General features: G+C 41.6%; 1 long non-coding RNA gene across 1 annotated transcript; it reads right to left on the reverse strand.

The window, feature by feature from the left end:
- Positions 1 to 361: 361 nt before the first annotated feature.
- On the reverse strand, positions 362 to 7,404 carry LOC116525047. The gene is made up of 2 exons (XR_004257563.1): positions 6,632 to 7,404; positions 362 to 622 (listed from the first exon to the last, which is right to left on the reverse strand). It is a non-coding gene; the product is annotated as an uncharacterized LOC116525047 (long non-coding RNA).
- Positions 7,405 to 7,801: the final 397 nt, after the last annotated feature.

A 7,801-nucleotide genomic window follows, 5' to 3' on the forward strand; every position in this document is an offset into this window, starting at 1 on the left:
TTGCCCGCAGTCACAGTGACGAATTCAGACTGGAGCTTCAATGATTCTTGACACTGAACTACCCCTGCTGCTGAACATAAAACTGACATCAAGGCCTGGAAAATGTCAAGAATACATTTCTCCCCTGTGGAAATTCACAGGGAAGGGGAGATTGTGAATGAAAAGTGTAAAGATATAAAGAAAGACGGTGAGGTGCAATATTTACTACAGACCCTCCCTGGATAATAGAATACATCCCAGTGGTCAGATCAGTGAACCAGAGGCCATCAAGGATAATGAGGGGTTACATTACCATCCAGAAAGCCTCTAAATACTACCCCCTCTAAGGTGCCTAAAACTAAAGATATCCAAATCTTCGTCCTTTCGTTCTTTCTTTCTTTTTCTCTTTCAAGGCAGGGTCTCACTCTATCACCCAGACTGAAGAACAGTGGCAGGATCACGGCTTTATGAAGCCCCAACCTCCAGGGCTCAGGTTATCCTTCCAGCTCAGCCCCTGGAGTACCTGGACCACAGGCACGCGCCACCGCACCTGGCTTTTTGTATTTTTAGTAGAGATAGGGTCTCACTGTGTTCTCCAGACTGGTCCAGAACTCGTGTGCTCAAGCGATCCTCCCACCTCAGCCTCACAAAGTGCTGAGATTGCAGGCATCAGCCACCCCACCCAGCTTGAATTCATTATTACATCCCCCTTCATTAGTCATCTAAGGAGTTTCTCTGGGGTGAAAAAGAACGCTCTTCAACACACACACACACACACACACACACACACACCACAACAACAACAACACACATCCTATACTGGACACGGCTCCACTCCATCCATTTCAATGAATGACACCAACTACTGACTTCCCAATCCAGAAGTTTCAAGGTCATCTTTGAATATACTTTTATTTTACTTGAGGTAAATATAAATGTTTTAACTTTTTATTGTGGAAAATTTCAAATATATACTAAAGTAGAAAGAACAATATAATGAACTCTCATATACCTGTCATTCAGTTTCAACAATTATCAACTCATGGCCAGTCGTTTATAGTGATTTGGCAAATGCCTGTGATATATGAACCATGTATCAGGTCCCAAGCCAGGCCCTAGGAATCCAAAGATGAATCAGATTTGACTGTATCTCACCTGGAGGAGATGACATCTGACCTGGGTTCTTGAAGGATGAATAAGAATTACACAAAAGAACAAAGGTATCCTCATTCACTCATTCATTCGTTTTCTTTCATTAAATAATTACTATGTGTGAGGTACTGTTCTTGGTGCTAGCAACACGTCAAGAAACAAGATACAGTTCCGTCTCTCACACAGCTTGAAATTTAACAGGGGAAAGCGACGTTAAATGTGTAATTAGGAATGTGATGTATATCTTGAAGGAAATGTGTGAGTGGGCTTACACACAGGGAGCTATATGAGTGGGCTTAATTTGGCCTGGGAGGTTTAGGAGGCTTTCACAGGAAGTGACAAGTCAGTGAGGGAAAGAGATGAAGGAGCTAGAGGTCAGCCAGAAGAAGAGAAAAGTATTCTAAGTAGCAGGAGAAGTACAGGACACAGATTTCATGATGAGATTGAAGAGAGGAGTCTAATTAGTTAGGGATGCCCATGTGCAGTTCACATGGGCATCTTCTTTATGTATTTGACCCACATGCAGTCTTCCTGAATTCCTGGTGTCCTCTGAGGTCTGCAAAGCCTCCTGACCTATGTGGAATCAACCTGTGCTTGCCTCGGCCTCCCAAAGTGCTAGGGTTACTGGTGTAAGCCACTATGCCTGGCCTTTTCTGATGCTTTCTATGGTGAAGGAGCAACCAATAGCTTATGAACCACCTGAAATGCTGCATATAGTTCTGACCAATGCGAGTTCCTCTGAGGCAGCAGTCTTTAAAAATTATTACCTTGGAACCATCAGGAAAAATCTGAATTAGAAGCAAATCCATCTAGAGTCACTTTCGAAGAGCAGTGGCTTTATGCTATTTGGTTTGATAGTCTAGCTAATTAGCATTACTAGGCAGTTGGCACCCAAGCCACCTGTATGAAAGAACAGAGCTTTCATCTCTATTAAGCATAAAGGCACTTCTGGAATGAAGGCAGCTTTATCCTCCACTATATGTAAGCGCTGCCTTGATATTGTAATTTTTCTTACTATCAATCTGACAAACCTCTTTTCTTCTTGATGGTGGTTTTCATTTGGAAAATCTATAAGGAATAAAGTCTTCCCACATATTACATGAAGTAGAATTCACAAGTCAAATTCAAGACCTGGCAAAAACTTTCTCAATCTCGACACCCTTCTTCAACAGAACTATTCTTTTAGTGTGTTTATTTTTTTTCCCATTTATTTATTTTATTGCATTTTAGGTTTGGGGGTACATGTGAAGAACATGCAAGATTGTTGCATAGGTACACACGTGGCAGTGTGATTTGCTGTCTTTCCCCCTATCACCTACATCTGGCATCTATCCCCTTGCTGTCTCTCCCCAGCTCCCCACCCCCCACCGTCCCTCCCCTATTTCCCCCCAACTGACCCCAGCGTGTAGTGCTCCCCTCCCTGTGTCCATGTGTTCTCATTGTTCAACACCCGCCTATGAGTGAGAACATGAGGTGTTTGATCTTCTGCTCTTCTGTCAGTTTGCTGAGAATGATGGTTTCCAGGTTCATCCATGTCCCTACAAAGGACACAAACTCATCGTTTTTGATGGCTGCATAATATTCCATGGTGTATATGTGCCACATTTTCCCTGTCCAGTCTATCGTCGATGGGCATTTGGGTTGGTTCCAGGTCTTTGCTATTGTAAACAGTGCTGCAATGAACATTCGTGTGCACATGTCCTTATAGTAGAACAATTTATAATCCTTTGAATATATACCCAGTAATGGGATTGCTGGGTCAAATGGAATTTCTATTTCTAGGTCCTTGAGGAATCGCCACACTGTCTTCCACAATGGTTGAACTAATTTACACCCCCACCAACAGTGTAAAAGTGTTCCTATTTCTCCACATCCTCTCCAGCATCTGTTGTTTCCAGATTTTTTAATGATCGCCATTCTGACTGGCGTGAGATGGTATCTCAATGTTGTTTTGATTTGCATTTCTCTGATGACCAGCGATGATGAGCATTTTTCATATGTTTGTTGGTCTCATGTATGTCTTCTTTTGTAAAGTGTCTGTTCATATCCTTTGCCCACTTTTGAATGGGCTTGTTAGTTTTTTTCTTGTAAATCTGTTTTAGTTCTTTGTAAATTCTGGATATCAGCCGTTTGTCAGATGGGTAAACTGCAAAAATTTTTTCCCATTCTGTTGGTTGCCGATTCACTCTAATGACTGTTTCTTTTGCTGTGCAGAATCTGTGGAGTTTGATTAGGTCCCATTTGTCTATTTTGGCTTTTGTTGTCAATGCTTTTGGTGTTTTGGTCATAAAGTCTTTGCCTACACCTATGTCCTGAATGGTTTTGCCTAGATTTTCTTCTAGGGTTTTTATGGTGTTAGGTCTTATGTTTAAGTCTTTAATCCATCTGGAGTTAATTTTAGTGTAAGGTGTCAGGAAGGGGTCCAGTTTCTGCTTTCTTATGAAGAAATGGGGGTCTCACTCTGTTGCCCCAGCAGGTCACGAATTCCTGCACTCAAGCAATCCTCCCAGTTTGGCCTCCCAAAGTTCTGGGATTGCGGGTGTGAGCAACCAAGCCTGGTTCAACAAAACTATTCCAACAACTACCCAGAAGAGCAAAGGGTGAGAAGAGAAAAGGCCTGAGAACTGAACTCTGGGAATGCCAGTGTTTAGGAGCCAACACAGAAAAAGACAGTCAAGAAGAAAGCTGACAATAACAGAAGGGTAAGAGGAGAATCAGGAGAGAGTAATGTCATGGAAGAAATCCATGAGAGGAAAGACTTTCAAGGAGAGAGAAGTGGTCAACATCAAATGCAGCAAAGATTTCCAATAAGGTCAAGGAAAAAAGAAAGGTATCCTTTGAATTTGGCAACATGGAGGTTATGGATCTCCATGATTTGATCTGTATTAGCAGAAAATGGAGGCAGAAGCCACAGTGCAATGAATGGAGCAAATGGAAAATGAGGAAATAGAATAAATAAGTGCAGAGCCCCCTTTTGAGAAATTTGGAAGAAAGAATAGACAGTAGCTGCAAAGGGATGTGAGATTCTCCTACGTGAATCCTTGAAACAAAAAAAGATTCAGTTTTTGCAGTATGGAGGTTCCTCAAAAAACTTAAAATAGAGCTATTATATGATCCAACAATCCCACTGGTGGGTATATATCCAAAGGAACTGAAATCAGTATGTTGAAGGGATACCTGCATGCTCAGGTTTATTATTTATAATATCCAAGACATGGAATCAACCTAAGTGTCCACCAATGGATGAATGGATAAAGAAAATGTGGTTACAGACACAATGGAATACTATTTCATCTTTAAAATTGGGGATATCCTGTATTTGTGACAACATGGATGAACCTGGAGGACACTATGTTAAATTAAATAATATAGACACAGAAAGACAAATGCTACATGATCTCATTTATATGTGAAATCTAATAAAGTTGAACTCATAGAGGTAGACAGTGGAATGGTGGTTGCCAGGGGCATGGGGATGTGGGAGGAGGTGGGGATGAAAGGGAATGGGGAGTTGTTGATCAAAGGGCACAGTGTTCCAGGTAGACAGGGGGAATAAGTTTCGAGATCTATTAAACAGCAAGGAGACTAAAGTCATTGTAATGTATGGTATATTTAAAAATAACAAGAAAAAAATAAAAATAAGAGAATAAATTTCAAATGTCTCACCATAAAAAATTATAGGTAGGGCCGGGCATGGTGGCTCACGCCTGTAATCCCAGCACTTTGGGAGGCCAAGGCAGGCAGATCACTTGCAGTCAGGAGTTCAAAACCAACCTGGCCAACGTGGTGAAACGCTGTCTCAAAAATAAATAAATAAATAAATAAAAGTAAAAATAAATTATAGGTAGGTGAAGTGAGGGATATGTTAATCAGCTTAATTTAATCATTCCACATTACATACATATATCAAAACATCACATTGTACCCCAAAAATGTATATTATGATTTTCAATCAAAAATAGTATTAATAATAAAAAAGGTAATTGAAAAATAAAATGAAATTCTCTGGTAAAATGAATTTCTTGAGTAAAATAAAAGATTCTATTTTGTCTTTATTTAAAAAGATGGTAGAGACTTGAACATTGGTGTAAACTATTAAAAGATACCAGTAGAGGCCGGGCGCGGTGGCTCACGCCTGTAATCCCAGCACTTCGGGAGGCCGAGGCGGGTGGATCACGAGGTCAAGAGATCGAGACCATCCTGGTCAACACGGTGAAACCCCGTCTCCACTAAAACTACAAAAAATTAGCTGGGCATGGTGGCGCGTGCCTGTAATCCCAGCTACTCAGGAGGCTGAGGCAGGAGAATTGCCTGAACCTGGGAGGCGGAGGTTGCGGTGAGCCGAGATCGCGCCATTGCACTCCAGCCTGGGTAACAAGAGCGAAACTCCGTCTCAATAAAAAAAGATACCGGTAGAGATGATGAATTTGAAAAAAAAAAAAAAAGATGAGAAATCAGGAGATTCTGGAGGTCATGAGAGAGCGTGGGATGAAGGGTTCACATAGGAGAATTGGACACCTTGCCTTCACAGACTGAAGGAAGAGGGGTGAGGATGGGGTGCATGTTGGACAAAAGGTGGGAGCAGGGCAGAGGTTGAGCTATTTCATACCTAGTGATATCAATATTTTTAAACTCTTTAGCTGAAGAAGAGAAGGAAGTTTGGGTGGGGAACAAGAAAAACTTCATAAAGTAAGTGTTATCCCGTCATGAACATCTGTTGTTGCCATTACTATCTGTCCCGTAACCCTTCCCCCTTTTACTGGTAATAGTACATCTGTTTTCTTCGGAGACCCATCCCCTCCTCACTCTTTGTCCATGTGGTTCAGGTGGGAATCATCGTAGTCCCACATTCCACTTCAGTGGTATGTTCCTAACCCAGGATTGGCCTATCTGAGTTAAAGTGATCAATTCAGAGATAGGGACAGGACAAAATTTGAGCCAGTGAAAAATCAGACCCAGGAACTTTCCTGGAACTATTGGATAAGAGGTGCTGATAGAACAGAAGCCTGAGGGACAACCTGCCACAAGGAAGGATGAACCTTCCTAAGAATGAAGCTAACTCAAAGAAAGCAAAGCAAGGGATAGAGACAGATGCCTAACAATGTCAATTTAACCCCTAGATTTACCTTTTCCATGAAGTTGAAATCTGCCCATAGATTTTTTTTTAGCTCTTTAAATCAATAAATTCTCTTTTTGCTTACATCACTTTAAGTTGGATTTTTTTTCTTTTTCTTTTTCTTTTCTTTTTTTTTTTTTTTTGAGACAGGGTCTCAATCTCGCCCAGGCTGGAGTGCAGTGGCAGTGGTGTGACCTCTGCTCACTGCAACCTCTGCCTCCCGGGTTCAAGCGATTCTCCTGCCTCAGCCTCCAGAGTAGCTGGAATTACAGATGCCTGCCATCAGACCCGACTAATTTTTTGTATTTTTAGTAGAGATGGGGTTTCATCATGTTGGCCAGACTGTTCTCAAACTCCTGACCTCAAGTGGTCACCCGCCTTGACCTCCCAAAGTGAAGGGATTACAGGCGTGAGCCACCATGCCTGGCCTAAGCTGGATTTTATTACATGCAACCAAGAGTTACAATGCATGCGAATACACATAGCAGATATTGTCTATTGGTGCTCATTCCCACATCCACTTTTCTGTAATCTTCCCTATACCACCAGGGCTGGAAATCTGAAAACCACATTTCTCAGACTCCCTTGTCAGTTTGGTTCCAATTAGGTCTGAAGGGAAGAGAAAGGAAAAAGCCCTTCTGTTTCTGGCAGTGCTTCTGGCAACATCAGCAGCAATGGTTCCTGCCTAGCAAAAGTGAAGGTGGTTGCATAGCATCAGCAATACAAACTCCAATAGCATCAGTAGCTGGTACAGATTCATGGCTCCAGCTTTTTGATCTTTGGGTGATAACTTTTCTCCTGTTTGCTCCTCTAAATCCAGATTGGTAGTAGCTTCCTGATCTTTGGGTACCTGCTTTCCCTGGTTATGTGTCTCTGAACCTTCTTGCAACTTTGTAACAAACTCCTTGCATTAAATCTTTCTCTACTTGGATCTCTGGAATGGTTTCTGTATTCTTACTGAAAACTGAGTGATAAAATACACATTCTTATTTTCATACTCATATACATCACGCACACACAAGAAGCTGAGAAGTTCTCAAATCTAAGCAGTAAGTGGCTTGGCTGGGATTGAAGTTCAGACATATCTGACTCTAAAGTTCTCAAACTTTCTCTGACCTATAGTTTGTTTGTGTTGTTTATTTCATTTTTAATAGAAAGTATTGTCAAGAAAGTTGTTCAAATCATCTTTTTTTTTTTTTTTTTTCAATGAAGACAGTTTTCTCTGTCATCCCAGCTGGAATGCAGTGATGCAATCATAGCTTACTGTGGCCTCAAACTCCTGGGCTCAAGTAATCCTCCTGCCTCAGCCTCCTAAGTAGCTGGGACTACAGACATATGACACCACACCCTGCTAATTATTTTTATTGTTTGTAGAGACTAGAGTCTTGCTTTGTTTCCCAGGCTGCTCTTGAACTCCTGGCTTCAAGAGATCCTCCCAATTCGGCCTCTCAAAGCACTGGGATTACAGGTATAAGGCACTGCACCTGACCCAGATAATCAATCTTGATGTTTAATTCGGGTGGGAGAAAAATAGCTTTGGGGGAATGGAAAACT

Source organism: Sapajus apella, unplaced genomic scaffold (assembly GCF_009761245.1).
Source record: "Sapajus apella isolate SASKATOON/1434 unplaced genomic scaffold, GSC_monkey_1.0 scaffold47, whole genome shotgun sequence".
Lineage (NCBI taxonomy): Eukaryota > Metazoa > Chordata > Mammalia > Primates > Cebidae > Sapajus > Sapajus apella.